General features: G+C 40.7%; 1 protein-coding gene and 1 long non-coding RNA gene across 8 annotated transcripts in view; both read left to right on the plus strand.

The window, feature by feature from the left end:
* Nucleotides 1–16,003, plus strand: part of WDR33 (WD repeat domain 33) — a 110,409-nt gene that overhangs the window by 63,956 nt on the left and 30,450 nt on the right. The window lies entirely within an intron of this gene.
* Nucleotides 13,131–14,205, plus strand: LOC123651601. The gene is made up of 2 exons (XR_006740420.1): nucleotides 13,131–13,248; nucleotides 13,485–14,205. It is a non-coding gene; the product is annotated as an uncharacterized LOC123651601 (long non-coding RNA).

A 16,003-nucleotide genomic window follows, 5' to 3' on the forward strand; every position in this document is an offset into this window, starting at 1 on the left:
GGTTCAAAATGTTTAGTCCACTAGATAAGACACTTTATAGGCAAACAGTGTCTTCACGTTGGCACTGCCAGTTCTGTAGAGCTTTCATATATAAATAAATGTAACCATGGTTTTTCATTGAAATTTTCATATCTTCGTGGTAGTTTTGAGTGTTTTTGAGAATCTTGATGCCTTTTCCCCCTAAAATATGAGAAACACTTATCAGCTGCCTCTTGCATACCTGCTAATAGAGATCAAGCCCACAAACTGCATGTGTCCCTACTGGGAATTGAACCGTGACCTCCTGTTCATAGGTTGGTCCTCAACCACGGAAGCATGCCAGCTGGGCAAACCTTGAAAACCTTTAAGAAAGGTTATAGATTGTATAACTGTACATCTTGGTGCTTTCGTTGGAGCAGCAATAGCATTGGAATATTGTTGATTTATACTAAACTAACGATGATAAGTTTTCAGATTAAGGCTTTTCTCTAGTGACCATTTCACATAGTCCTGGTTGTTTGGCTCAGCCCACAGTATTGGCCCGTAGACTGAAGGGACCAGTTTTGATTCTGGTCAAGGGCATGTACCTTGGTTGCAGGCTCCAGCCCTGGCCTTAGTCAGGCGGGTGCAGGAGGAACCAGTCGATGTGTGTCTCTCACATTGATGTTTCTATCTCTTTGTCTTTCCCCCCTCTTCTCTCTCTCTCTCTAAAAAAAATAAATAAATAAAATCAATTAAAAAAATATCCTCAGGTGAGGATTAAAAAAAATACTATTTCACCCAGAAAAATGTGTTTATATTTGATTTTAAAAATGATTTTTTACAGAGAGGAAGGGAGAGGGTTAGAGTTAGAAACATCGATGAGAGAGAAACATTGATTAGCTGCCTCCTGCAACACTGGGTATGTGCCTGCAACCAAGGTACATGCCCTTGACCTGAATCGAACCTGGGATCCTTGAGTCCACATCTGACACACTGTCCACTGAGCCAAACCGGTAAGGGCAAGATTTTAAACACCCTATCATTTAAATGTTACTTACTAAGCATAGTACATGTTTTTGCATGGGAAAGATGTTCCAAAGTTACCCCAGTTTTCAAGGTTGGTAGGGAACTTACTATGTAATCGTTTTTACTGTGACTAAATTATGTGTCGATGTCAGAATGTATCATCATATAATTTAGGTGCCTACGTTTGTGGTATATTCTCTTGGTTAAAGTGCCTGGATTGAGGTTTCATATTTTGAAACAATCTGTATAGGCAGCAGCCCACTTATATAATCCCCACAAAATTCACTCTTATTATTATTTACTACAACCACTAGATTTTCATTTATGTCTTTATAACCTCCACTCACAAGGACTTAAGTAGAATTATACCAGTTTACTATGTCTTTTCAGAGTCAATGAGTGTGTGTCTGTAACGTCATTTTTTTTTCTATGAAAAGGATAAGGTAAATTATGTTTTTTATTACCTTTAAATTTTTTTTTAATTATATTTTTATTTCAGAGAGAAGGGGGAGAGAGTGATAGAAACATCAGTGAGTAGAGAGAATAATTGATCAGCTGCCTCCTGCATTCCCCCTACTGGGGATTGAGCTTGCAACCTGGGTGCGTGCTCTGACCAGGAATCGAACTGTGACCTCCTGGTTCATAGGTCGATGCTCAGCCACTGAGCCACACCGGCTGGGCTGTTATCTTTAAATATTAATGATAACAGAATGTAGTGTAATTTCTGTTTATGATGTTAAGTGACAATGAAGAAGTTAGTAATATTATTGAACCTCTTCTCCAGCTGCTCCAAAATTCTAGGTACAGTCATAGTTTCTATCTGGGACAGCCTTTGTTTTCCCTCTGGGCTACTTTACACACCACTCCTCTGAGAGTGAGCTGGTCTGGCTTTGAATCTCAGCTTTGCCACGGGGCAGGCCAGCCGGTCTTGTTTGTGTTCCCTCCTCTGTACTATGGGGCTAATGATACCCACCTCGCAGAGTTGTTATGAAGGTCCCAGAAGTACACAGCAGGCTGTACTGAAGCTGCAGTGTGAGTCCACATTTGTTGCTTAAGTCTGGCTTCCTGTGCAAGGAAACAGGCTGGAAAGCGTGGCGGGGCTAGAGGAAGTATCGTATTGAAGTTAATTTGATTAAGAGGAGGTGGATTGACCCGAAAGGTGTTATAAAGTGTTTACTTAGAGTAGGGGTGTCGAACTCAATCAGAGAAGGGGCCAAAATCTAAAATCCAGCCTAAATCGCGGGCCGAATGGTTTACTGAACAGTCATAAACTGTCATTGTGATGGAAACGCAGCGGAGTGCAGTGATGACAGCGCAGTGCGGGCCACATTGCAAGGCCTGGCGGGACTGATTTGGCCCGCGGGCCTTGTGTTTGACACATGTGACTTAGAGGAACTTGTTTGCTAAATCAGGAGTTGAGATGTGGTAGCTATATATTGTAACTATCCTGTTCCCAATAGTGACTCTTAGGTAGTCATTCTTAGGTTTACAATAAACCTAAGAACAGAATTAATTGTATTATAAGCCACATTTAAATCATTAACATTAAAATGGAACTATGACTTATTTTTAAACTTTACATAGGTCCTCATACTTCTTCACTCCCACTGTCATGTCAGAACCACAGTATTACTTTAGGGCAGTATTTCACTCACACCATTCCCCATGCACTGTTCCCAATGTTCTGTTCTTTTCCTGTGTTTGGGTGCTTGCTGCTTTGGTTTTTGAACAGATAATATATTTGAATCTTTCCTGAGAACCACTAGCTGGTCTTTTTTTGAGTTCTAGTTAGGTAAATTCATATATGATGTGTATAAGATATACTGAAGTATTCTCTTAATTTAGAGCAGAATATTCCTTTTGTTGTTAATCCTCACCTGAGGATATCTATCCATTGATTTTTCTATAGGGGCTAGAGGCTTGGTGCACAAATTCATGCATGGTGGGGTTAGACTAGCCAGTCCGGATCGGGCATGTTGGGCTGGGTTGGCTGGGTGGTGGGGCTGAAAGTGGTTGGTGGGCTGGTGCCCCTTCCCCCCATTAGGGTGTGGGGGGGCTGATCATGAGTGGGGCTGGCCAAGGGAAGGGGCTGGGAGCAGTTGGCCAGCCAGCCCCGCCCCTTGGTCAAACTCCTATTCAAGTGGACAATTTGCATATTAGCCTTTTATTATATAGGATTGGAAAGGAGGGAGAAAGACAAAGAGAGAAACATTGATGTAAGCATCAATTGGTTGCTACCCTCACCTGCCCTGTTGGAGCCAGGGATCAAGCCTGCAACTGAGGAACATTTGAGTGGAATTGAACCTATGACCCCCTCATTCCTTGGGCCAACACTTTATCCACTGAGCCAAACCAGCTGGGCCATAATATTCTTTCCATTGCTACTTTTACTAGGTTTACAAAATCTTGAAAAATATAATGACCAAAGATATGATTCATGTTTGGGTTTGGATTGTTGATTTGGACATTTTAATAGACATTTTACATTAGAACAAAATTAAATACGTAATTGTTAAGAGATCTATATAATAGAAGCCTAAGTGACCATTATAGCGGAATGACCAGAGCAATGGGGCACTATGATATGCACTGACCACCAGGGGGCAGGTGCTCAATGCAGGGCTCATGGTGGCGGGAGCTTTTCCCGCCTTTGTAATAGTGCTAAAGAGCAGCGAGCAAGGGGTCCTGGACTGCGAGAGCAATGTCTGACTGCTGGCTTAGCCCACTCCCGGCAAGGGTCTCAGGCCGGGCTGAGGGACCTCCCGTATCTCTCCTCACAGTGCACAAGTTTTGTGCACCGGGCTTCTAGTATTTATATAACTAGCACTGTGGTCACATTGTAAGTCCTCATTTGTTCTATTTTTCTTTCTTTTTATTTTTTAAAATATATTTTATTGATTTTTTACAGAGAGGAAGGGAGAGAGATAGAGAGCCAGAAACATCGATGAGAGAGAAACATCGACCAGCTGCCTCCTGCACACCCCCTACCGGGGATGTGCCCACAACCATTGTATGTGCCCTTGACTGGAATCGAACCTGGGACCCTTCAGTCAGCAGGCCAACGCTCTATCACTGAGCCAAACCAGCTTTGGCTTTTTTATATATATTTTTTGATTTTTTTACAGAGAGGAAGAGAGGGATAGAGAGTTAGAAACATCGATGAGAGAATCATCAATCAGCTGCCTCTTGCACACCCCTCACTGGGGATGTGCCCGCAACCAAGGTACATGCCCTTGACCGGAATCGAACCCGGGATCTTTCAGTCCACAGATCGACGCTCTATCCACTGAGCCAAACCGGTTTTGGCTGTTCTATTTTTCTTAATTCCTTTCATTTTTTTCTATATTCTTCGATGTCTCCTTTTATTGTTGCCTTTCCTGAAAATGGGTAGGGAAAGAACAGCCTTTCTTGAAGCACAGTTCAGGTTGAGAAGCCTTTCTCTGCCACATGACTTTGGTTTGTGTTGAGCGTGGTGGCTGAAGATGAGAGTTAAAGACCAGGAACAGAACCCGGACATCCCGCTGCTCCCGCGGGCACAGCCTGCAGTGTTGCCGCAGAGACTGGCTAACCAGCGTTCTCACTCGAGAAACGCTGAGGACATAATTTAGTGACTTAAGTGTGGGTGACTGGCAAAGAAATGTGTAAACTCCAACTACACATACACAAATGTGTCCTTTCGAATTCCACCCTGAGACAGCCTGCGATCAGTGCACACCTTTTCAGCAGAGTTCCCACTAGTTAAAGGGGAAGTGCTTTGCTCTTTCTACACCTTGTCTTGTCACCAAGAAGATGACAGATGGTGAATAAAAGCCAGACTGACCACATATCAGTTAATGACCTAAAGGGGGGGAGGGGTTTCACGCACACCTTGGCCTCCCTGGCAGCACCGCCCCTAACGACCAGGCCGCAGACCACATGCAACATTGAGATGCATTTTTGACAGTCATGAGGGCGTCAAGTATATTCCGAGTTACATGGACATGAGATTTGGAGAAAATTACCAGCTCTGGATCTACATGTTTTCACTGGGTGCTGCACGGAAGGTGGAAGAGGGAGGGTGGGAAGGTAAGGAAAGCAGTGGGCAGGACTAATGTAGATGATGTTTTCTCAAGAATTTTTGTAACTTACAAAGTTTATATTTTTAAGAAGTTCAAACATTTAGAAGTAAAAAGTCAGTGTCCTCTCACCTTTTAGTCTTACATCCAGAGGTCATCACAATTCTATTAATAGTTTGGTATGTATATTTTCACTATTCTTACGCATATACAAAAGGGTTTTTAGAAAACTACACAAAATGGGATTTTACTACATATATTCTTCTGCTAGTCTGTCATGACACAGTGTATTATGGTCATCTTTCCATCTCATTACTACCCCAGTTCTCTAGGTTACTGCTTTACCACTTTATAGCGCATATCTGCAATGACATACTTAGCCATACTCAGTGATGGAATTTAGGATTTGCAAGAGGCTTTTGCTAAGACACAGTTGTGTGCTAAACTTCCTTGTACCTTTATAGTTGTTACCACTCGTTACCTTTTGGTTAGTCTCCTAACAGTAAACTTCGTGGACCAAAGAGGATAAACATTTAAACTTTTGGGAGATACTTCTGAGTTATCCTCACGTCTAGAGTCATTAATGATAACGTTTAAGAAGGTTGTGGTTTAGCTGAAACCGGTTTGGCTCTGTGGATAGAGCATAGGCCTTCGGACTGAAGGGTCCCGGGTTCGATTCCGGTCAAGGGCATGTACCTTGGTTGCGGGCACATCCCCGGTAGGGGGTGTGCAGGAGGCAGCTGGTCGATGTTTCTCTCTCATCAATATTTCTAGCTTTCTATCCCTCTCTCTTCCTCTCTGTAAAAAATCAATAAAAAAAAATAAAAAAAAGAATGTTGTGGTTTAGTCAGAAACTAGAGGCAACATAGAATTTAACATTTTAGGAAATTTCTACCATGGTAAAATGTTTTGTTTTTTTAAATATATTTTGTTGATATTTCACGGAGAGGAGGAAGGGAGAGAGAGAGCTAGAAACGTCGATTAGCTGCCTCTTGCACACCCCCCACCGGGGATGTGCCCACAAGCAATGTACATGCCCTTGACCAGAATCGAACCTGGGACCTTTCAGTCCACAGACCGACACTCTACCACTGAGCCAAACCGGCTTCCGCTAAAATGTTTCCTTCAATACCATAAAGCAGTGTTTCCCAACCTTCTCTCATGATGAGAATCACCTGGAGTTGTTAAAACACAGATTCCTGAATCCCAACTAAGAAGTGCTAAACTAGAATTTTTGGGAACATATAGGTAAAATTGCATACCTAACTTAGTGCTCTGTATATAAAATCTGTCTTAGAGCACTAGTTAAGTATACAATTTTACCTATATGTTCCCAAAAATTCTAGTTTAGCACTTCTTAGTTGGGATTCAGGAATCTGTGTTTTAACAACTCCACCAGGTGATTCTCATCATGAGAGAAGGTTGGGAAACACTGCCATAGAGCAATGGAACTTGAAATGCAAAATCCTGCCAAATTTTACCATTCTCTGGAGGTAATCTTTGAAAATAATTTTGAAGACTTATTGCTGTGATTATCATTGGGCTTCAAAAGAATGTATTCCTTAGTGTGTCTGTCTGACAGTATCCCTTTATTCCTGTCAGGAAAGTTGAGGAATTTCATGCACCTACACTGCCAACAGTTCCTCTGCCTTCTGCATTTGTTATTACAGTTGTAATTGTGCTGATGGTTTTTCATTGTTTTTATTTATTTCTATAGTATCTTTTGCCTCTGTCCCTTTTATCTCCCTTAAACATTGTTTTGGATTTTTTTATAGCTATTTAAAATTTTAAGAAAACACCAATAAATGGAATTACTACTAGGAGTGATACGTCCATTGCAGAACCAAGTAGTGTGATTGCGTTTATAATAATAAACCCTGTGGTGCTTAAAAGTTGTTCTACTTGAAGAATGTGAAAGATCAAGTGACATTCTGCTTTCTTAAATCTGTCATCCTATAATCTGTCGATAATTATGCCACAATTTAGTTTGCTATAGTTTTTTCTTGCAAGTTCTAATTACTGTATCTTTTCTTAATATTACTAAAAGCCTGTATCTTGCACATTTTTTAATTTTTAATTTTGCAATATTAGAAATGGATATTTTTATTTTTGAGGACGTTCTTGACTTCTCTGCTGTCTGCTCTAATGTGGATTAATTGTCTTCTGTACCTGTGACTGCAGTCACGCTGGGGTTTCTCTGCCTTCCCCTGTTAAGGCCACTCATTTTTTTTTCATTCAGTTAAAAACATTAAAAAAAAATTTTCCCTTGGAATTTTTTTAGTGCTTCAGAGGAGTGATCTTCAGTTTGCCATCATACTTGACTCATAGTTTGTCTAGGTTGAGAATTCTTGGTACAAAATGCCTTCCCATCAGAGTTTTAAAAAAATATATTTTTTAACAATTGATTTTTAGAGAGGAAGGGAAAGGGAGAGAGAAACATCTATGTGAGAGGGAAAACATTGTTTGGCTGCCTACTGCACGATCGAGCCTGCAACTCCAGTATGTGCCCCGACAGGGAATCAAAATGGCAACCTTTTGGTGCACAGGACACCACCAAACCAAGCCACACCAGCCGGGGTTGTATTGGTGTATTTTAAATTTCATCTTCAATCTCAAATCTTGATCCCAATCAAATGTTGCCTTTTTCCCCTTTATCACTTCACATCGTCTCTGCTCCTCCTATGGAACTTAGTGTGTAAACGGCCTGGTGAAGCCATCGACCTTGTATGTTTTCTTTCATCTTTTCTCTCTGTCCTCCTATCTATTTGGAGGTTTTCCCCTATTTTATCTTCAGTCATGCCCAATCAATCCTTCTGATGAAAATTTTACCAATTATGTGTTTAATTTCCAAGATCTCCTACTAATTCTCTGGTCTTTTCATTGCTCATAGTGGCCCGTTTTGCTGTTGGTTGTAAAGGAAGCTTTTAGCATGGTAATTGAGATGTTTGGTTTGCTGTGGTCTATTCCTGTTTGTTCTCCTTAGGATCAATTCATCTGTTTTCTTCATCCTGGTCTTTCTCTTTCTTCCTTTTTGATTTTTCTCAACTGTCCGGTAGACCTTGGTTGGCCAAATACTGGAATGAAGATCTGTACGGTTTATGTAGAGTCCATCGCCCCACAGGCTCCTCCCTTGAGGAGTAGCTCACTGGAGCATGCATGTGCGTCAGGAGCTGGGCGTGAAAGGACAGTCTGGAGCAATGGGCAGCTGCCACAGTGGCCCAAGTTAATGGGTTGTACAATGGTGTGGAGTGTTTGTTCAGTTCACTCAGGGTGAACCTGCGTCTCGTTCTCCTCCGCCCTTCCCTTTTCTCCTCCCTTTTCTTGTCTCATCTTTCTTCCTTTCTCTCCCTCCTCTTTCCCTCCTTTCGGGGTCAGCCTCCAGTCCTGTTTTGGGGTTTCTTCCCAGACGTCCTTGGCTGTGTTTGGATGCAGTTGTCTGGCTTGAGCTGAGGGCTGCTGTTCAATGTAAACGAGAAGGCAGGCGGGGCGCGTGCTCCGAAGTGCCTGTGATTGCCCTCCGGAGAGTGGCGGAGCCTCTGGCACCAAGGCCCTATTAGCCGTCTGTGTATTTGGGGCTTTATTTTCTGTGTTAGTTCACTCATCAGTATGAGCACATCTATTTTTGGGCAGTGCTCATGTTTGGGTTTAAGTTTTTTGAAATTTTCATAAAACTTGGGGTCAATAGCAGTGGTGGGAAATCAGTGCACCCACTGTAACTCTTTGACAGTAAGTTAGAAAGGGTTTTAAGGGTACCATCTCATTGAGCACTGGAGTTAAGACTTACTCCCAGACACACAGTTTCCCTTTCTTCTCTTCTGGGAGTCTTTTCTTTGTATCATCTCCCCCATTTCTTAAGGAATATTGTGTATTAAAATTAAAAAAAACATTTTTATTGATTTGTAGAAAGAGAGGACAGGAGAGAAACATCGGTGTGAGAGTGGAGCATCTATTGGCTGCTTCCTGCACTACTTCCGGGGATTTAGCCTGTAATCCAGGCATGTACCCTGACTACCGTGTTTCCCCGAAAATAAGACTTAGCGCATGGAAAGATAAGACATCCCCTGAAAATAAGACCTAGCGCAACTTTGGGAGAAAATATTAATATAAGACACTGCCTTATTTTCGGGGAAATAGGGTAGTAATCGAACCCTCAACCTTTTTGGTGCATGGGATGATGCCCAATCAACTGAACCATACTGGCCAGGGCATTTATTTAAGTTTTTAATCATGTATTTGAAATTTAGGGTAATCCTTGGCTTTGAGGGATTTAGAGGTAAGTGATCAAGTAAAATAACTGTAATACACTTGAATTAAGCTTAGAATTTTTCCTATAGTCCCCCCCCCCCCTAGAAATGAGTTAATATTCTATTAATCCTCACTCGATATTTTTTTCCATTGGTTTTTAGAGAGTGGGAGAAAGAGAGGAATGGGAGGATAGAGAAAGAGAGAGAGAAACATTGATGTGAAAAAGACAAGTGATTGCTTGCCTTCTGCACATGTCCTGACCAAGGCCAGGGATGGAATCTGCAATCCAGGCATGTGCCCATGAGTGGGATTCTAACCTGCCACCCTTTGGTGCTCGGCTGACACTCCAACCACTGAGAAACAGTGGCCAGGTTGAAATGAGTTAATATTCTCGAAGCAGAGAAAATGTAGAGAGAATCATCAAACATTTGCTCCATACATATAAAAGGAAGTGATTGGTATTATTTCACTACTGAGACATTTCAATCTAGTGAAGACAATAATGTTACATCAAAAGTATTAATCTGTTTTTCTTAGTTACTTAAAACATAGTCTAAATAATAAATGGCCCCCTTTTAGATTTTCCAATTCTAAGAGACCCATGGTACTAGATCAAGTCTTTGGATGTTAATTACAACCCAGTGTTTTTTTCTCGGGTCATTTGAAAACTGAGATGCAGCTAAGTCTTAAGATGGCTCAGTTTGGGATAGGACTCTCAAATTGAGCCGTTTTATGTGTTCTCATACTCTTCATGGTAACAGCTCTTGCTTGATAACTAACTGTAGAAATAATTATCCCTGTGATGAGCTTTTTCAGGGCAGAGATTGGATCAAAATAAGAGCTTTCATTGACTCTTCAAAATGTGTCCTAGGCATGATGCTAAGTACTTCATTTAATTCCTGAAATAACCCAGTCAGTAAGTAGTCTTCATTTTACACATGAAAATATTAAGGTTTAGCAAGGATTAAGTATATTATACACAGCCATAAATGGAAAGTGACGAGATTTAAATAGATCAGGTTTACTCCAGATCTGCTATCAGCCATGGTGTCACCTATGAGCACTAACCATAGTACAAATGTGAATTAAATTACATTTAACACACCTTAATTCTAAATAAAAGTGTGGTGGCACTGTACCTAGTGGAGAAAACTGATTTCATCTCTTGGTTATTTCTTCCTATTGGAGGGAAGTATGCAAATTGCACATAGAAATGGGAATTTTCATGATTCATTTTGGTACTAGTGAGGAAGGCAGAATACTGATTCGTTTTTCCTAAAAACATAATTATGTTGTGTTTTTTTTGTTGTTTTTACAATTGTGGTTTTTAATGTGATGTGTATACATGTATTTTCTCTCTGGACTTTTTTTTTTTTTTTTTTTTTTTTTCATCATTCATTCATTTAGTAAAATATAGGAAGATAGCAGTTTTAAACACCTCCATAAGGAAATACTGGTATTTTTTGTATTTAATTTGAACTGATTTTTACATTTTCTTTTTAAATATTTTTATTGATTTCAGAGAGGAAAGGAGAGGGAGAGAGCAATAGAAACATTAATGATGAGAGAGAATCAATGATTGGCTGCCTCTTGCACCCAGGCATATGCCCAAACTGGCTCATAGGTTGATGCTCAACCACTGAGCCATGCTTGCCGGCCAGTTTTAAAATTTCTTGTAAGCATTACTTGGTTTTCACATATCTAGAATCATGATTTCTATCTTTTCTTTCTTTCTTTCTCTCTTTATTTTTTATTTAGGTCCTATATGGCAAAATTTAAAACAAATTGTATCTATTTTATGCTTACATTTACATTGAGGTTTTGGTTGGGTAGAGAATTACAGCTTCTAAGTTTTCCCCCCACTGTAGCACTCTCAAAAATTTGTTCCACTGTCTAAAAAAAAATATATATATATATATATATATATATAATTGATTTTTTTACAGAAAGGAAGGGAGAGGGATAGAGAGTAGGAAACATTGATGAGAGAAAAACATCTATTAGCTGCCTCCTGCACCCCCCTACTGGGGATGTGCCCGCCACCAACGTACATGCCCTTGACCGGAATTGAACCTGGGACTTTTCACAGGAGGTCACTCTATTCACTGAGCCAAACCGGTTAGGGCTGTTCCACCGTCTTGTACTCAGACTCTTGATAAGAAGTTTTATGGTAATTTGAAATGTTTCTCAATTGGAATTTAGCTGATTTTTTGTTTTCCTCATGATGGGTGGTTTTTATGGGATTTGGGAGGAAGATCAGAGGTAACATGTCATTTTTATCACATCAGAAGAAAGGTGTCTTGATGTTGACCTTATTCACAAGGTTGAGACAGTGTTTGCCAGAGTTCCCCAATGTCAGGCTGGTTCCCTCCTTTTTCCATTTTATAAGTCTGTGGGAGGAAGTCATGATGCACAGTCCATATTTAAGGGATAGGGACTTAGGTTCTACATCCAATATTTGGAATTTTTAGACATTGGAGAGTCAACTCTTCCCCCTCTCTTATTTATTTATTCAATTACTACAAATTTATGCACCAGTGGGGTCCCTCAGCCTGGCCTGCGTGATCGGGCCGAAACCAGCACTCTGACATCCACCGAGGGGATCCCAGATTGCAAGGGGGCACAGGCTAGGCCAAGGGACCCCACTGGTGCATGTTGGGGTCTGGCGAGGGATGTGGGAGGTTGGCCAGCCAGGGAGGGACTATGGGAAGGCTCCGGGGCGTGTCTGGCCCATCTCGCTCAGTCCCAATCAGTCTAACCACAGCAGCAAACTAACATACTGGTTGGAGCGTCTGCCTCCTAGTGATCAGTGCACGTCATAGCGAGCAGTTAAAGGGCCTTAGCATATCCTAGCTAATAAAAGGGTAATATGCAAATTAACCATCACTCCATCACAAAGATGGTGGGATGCTGGTGTTGCAGGCTGGGTTGGAGGCCTCCCCCCACACACACACATGAATTTCGTGCACCAGGCCTCTAGTCAGCATATTATGCTTTGATTTGTTGAACAGATGACTGGGCACTTAGCATATTAAGCTTTTATTATATAGAATTTATATCACTATGGACTTCTGATTGTCTTGCTCCCTTTAAAAAAAACCTCAATATTTTTCTAATATATAATCTTTAAACTTGGAAATAGTGCTCGAATAAAACACCTCTTTCCATTTTTCTTTTTAAAAAAAAGTAATATATTGATTTTAGGAAGGAAGGGAGAGGGAAGAGAGAAACATCAATGTGAGAGATAAGCATCAATTGATTGGCTCCTGTATGCCTTCTGTTGGATTCTGAACCCCTGGAATTGCAACCTGCAATCTGACCTTTTGGTGCATGGGATAACACTCAGCCACCTGAGTCACACTAATAAGGGCAGGACTAGTGCTTTGCTCTGTTTCCACTCTTCTCCCACCTCAGGTGTGCTTACCAGCATTCTGACACCTACATCTCAGCATGCCTACTTATGTTTTTACTGGACTCAGAAATTACATATTTAGTCATATATTTGTAAAAGTTTCACTTTGATGCCAGAAGTAGTTACATAGCATTAATCTTATGAGCTGTATGCTTATTTTAATTTTTAACCTACTTGACAATTTCTTTTAGATCAGCTTTAGTTAGTCTTCCATGTAAATATATGATACAAATAAATAGAAGCCATTTTTACTTGCATATGCAAATTAAATGTGTTAGAGGTTGGCTGCTCCATTTGGGTGTATTTGGGTGCTCTTCTGACACCATGCATTCCACCGCAATTGTAACCTGGTGACCACTTTCCTGCTGCCACTCGCTGTCCATACTTCCAGTTTAGTTTTAAAAGAGGCAGACATACGGGTGTGGTAAGAGGCCTTTTACATGCCCTTTCAAACCAGTGTCTTCTCTCCTTCCTCAGAGGTCTCCACTCCTGAGTGTAGGCTTGTCACTCCCACAAAGCATAATAAGCGAGCATTTAAAAATTGTCCAGGTTGCAGAGACCAGTTTGGCTCAATGGATAGAGCGTCGGCTTGGGGACTGAAGGGACCCGGGTTCGATTCCGGTCAAGGGCATGTACCTTGGTTGCGGGCATATTCCCAGTAGGGGGTGTGCAAGAGGCAGCTGATCGATGACTCTCTCTCATTGATGTTTCTAGCTTTCTATCTCTCTCCCTTCCTCTCTGTACAAAATCAATAAAATATATATATTTTTTAAAAAATTGTCCAGGTCGGTTGAAGGCATTCTGAGAAAAGAAGCTTGTGGTCAGATTCTTACTCCGGATTTGTTATATACGTTGAAAGCACTGAAGAGGCTCTCAGACCTGGGAAGAAATTTGTCAATTTCTGGAGTCAGCATTGACCACAGAACCTCTTTCCCCATCCTCTGTGCACTCTGGTTGCTTGAAACATGCTATGGCTTCTTAACTTTCTAGATGTAGATGACAAAGTTAGTAGTAGTCATCATTTCCAGTTGATGTTGATTATTAGATCAAGTTTAAAATAAATTTACAAAAGAGGAAGGTAAAGTGCTAATAAGTTGCATATTTATTGACCAGCATGCAAGTTACTTACCCTCCTTAATTTTTAAGTTCCTGAGCTCTCCTCCATTGAAGTGTCTGGCTCTGGACCATGGCTACATATAACCTTTGCCTTAAACTCATCTGTTAACCTTTTATGTTCTGTGGTTGGACTATGCTGAGTTTATTGTTCATGTCTGACACATTTTCTTGAATAACGGTTATCTAACTGTTAATGTACAACATGGTACTCAAATCCTTTGCTCTTTTTTCTCCTGTATTAGAAAATCTTGGTCCTTTTTGTAATTTATGTATAAAAGAGTTTTTTATTAACATTTGTTCATGTAATGGTCTGATCCAGGAAAAATAAAACAGGAAAATGGACACTATTTCTGACCTTCAAATAAAACTCTTATTAGTTTTTAGACTGTTCGCCCAGCCTTGCTGCAGAACGCGTTGTCTTCAGGCAGGCCTTGGGACCTGCTGAGGGCGGAGCTCACTGCCTTCCCCTGAAGGCTGGAGGCTCCTCGCCCGGGAGCAAGCCCATCCCTCCAGCTCCGTCCTTTAGCCCCGCCCCCAGCACTGGCTCCGGCTGCCGGAATGCAGGAAGGCGCACTTCCCAGAGCAGAATCACCAGACGCTGACCCATCTGTCCTGTTAGTCCTAGAATGCTAGGGTTTATTAAGGAGTCTCTGTATTTTTAGGATCTCCTTTAAAAGACACACAGTAAGTATTTTTTCAGTAGTTAGGACAAGTCTCTTGCGATCTGCACCTTTCTATTTCAGGTGTAGTTAACATTTTTTAAAAGAAGATTTTTCTATTTTTACTTTGGGTGAAAAGGTCTCTTCAAAACCTGCATTAGTTGTTTTATTAGCTTTTAATATTTTTCAAATGAAAGTTATTGTAATTGGGCTGTGTGATTCTATAAATACTTCTCCAGTGTTCAATCCTCATATTGTTTAATCATATATTTTAGAGATTAAGTACCCATAAGAGGAGCCCAATAAAGGTGCACACTTGTTTTAGATTAATGAGTGAGTAAATGATCAAGTAGAAGCAGATTATCTTCTGTATGGAATAAATTATAATGTACAATTAATAGTGGTTTTTTTTAACAGATAATTATTATGAAGTAATTTAAACAATTCTGATGTATCAGACACAGGTTAATCCTCAGAGCATCACCACCTGTCTTCCAGAGGTGCTCCTTCTTTCCTGAGGGAATGTTTAGCTAAAAAGTGATACAAATGTCATTGCCCTCAAAGCGTAACCTCTAAAGGTGGGCCCACTGTGGTTAATTCATTTGGAATTTCTTTGGAGTTAGGTCAGTGGTTGCCAGGTTCAAGATCCTGGTTTTCAGAAGCAATCTGTTTGCTTCTCGGATGGTTAAAAGAAATACTTCTTAGTTATATATGTATTTTTACAGTTTATCCCTAGATTTTTCTTAAAAATTCCGAGAGATGGGAAGGTATACAGAAGTTTGTCTTTTACAACCTCAGTTCCATTGAGAAAGTGCAAGTTGACTGATGAGTGAAGGGACACAGAAGGAACTCTGCTGCCGGGCTATTTGGATGCCATATACTTACTGGGCGAAGGGAGGGTGGGTCCCAGGTGGGAAGAAGAGAGCCCAGGCCCCTCTGGCCCCTGCTCTACCCTTCAGGCCTCAGGGTTCCCTTATTTATAACGACAGGCAGGTCACCGCAGCTCTTCCCTGGCTCTAGGGCCAATTGGAGGCGATTGTTGTTGTTGTTGTCATTGCTATTTATGGTGTAACTGAGACAGTGAATAAAAGTAATACAACTATGGGGACCTAAGAAGACACTTTCTTTAAAATGGCCAACTACAATATAAATCAGTCTTGTCCAATAGGGCTTTTGATGGAAATATTCTATATTTGTGATTTCTGATACACTAGCAACTAGTCACATATTGCTTTGAGCTGTGAAATGTTGCTAGCATGACTGAGGAATCTAATTTTAACTTTAAAACAAAGTTAAATAGCCCTGTGTGGCTAAATAGCTACTGTATTAGGCAGTGCAGGTTAAATTCTTAAATGCAAGTATTCAAAGGAAATTTCCTTACATTGATTTAATATGAAAACCTTGTTCTTTTGTGATTTGCAACTGGGATCTCTTAATTTTAGAATTTGGCAAGTTCAGTCTTGAAAGCTCTCTTCAAGCACATCCTCCGTTTCTAATTGCAGTCAAGAATGGATTGGGCACCATGACCT

The sequence above is a fragment of the Pipistrellus kuhlii genome, unplaced genomic scaffold (genome assembly GCF_014108245.1).
Source record: "Pipistrellus kuhlii isolate mPipKuh1 unplaced genomic scaffold, mPipKuh1.p scaffold_m20_p_66, whole genome shotgun sequence".
Taxonomy (NCBI): domain Eukaryota; kingdom Metazoa; phylum Chordata; class Mammalia; order Chiroptera; family Vespertilionidae; genus Pipistrellus; species Pipistrellus kuhlii.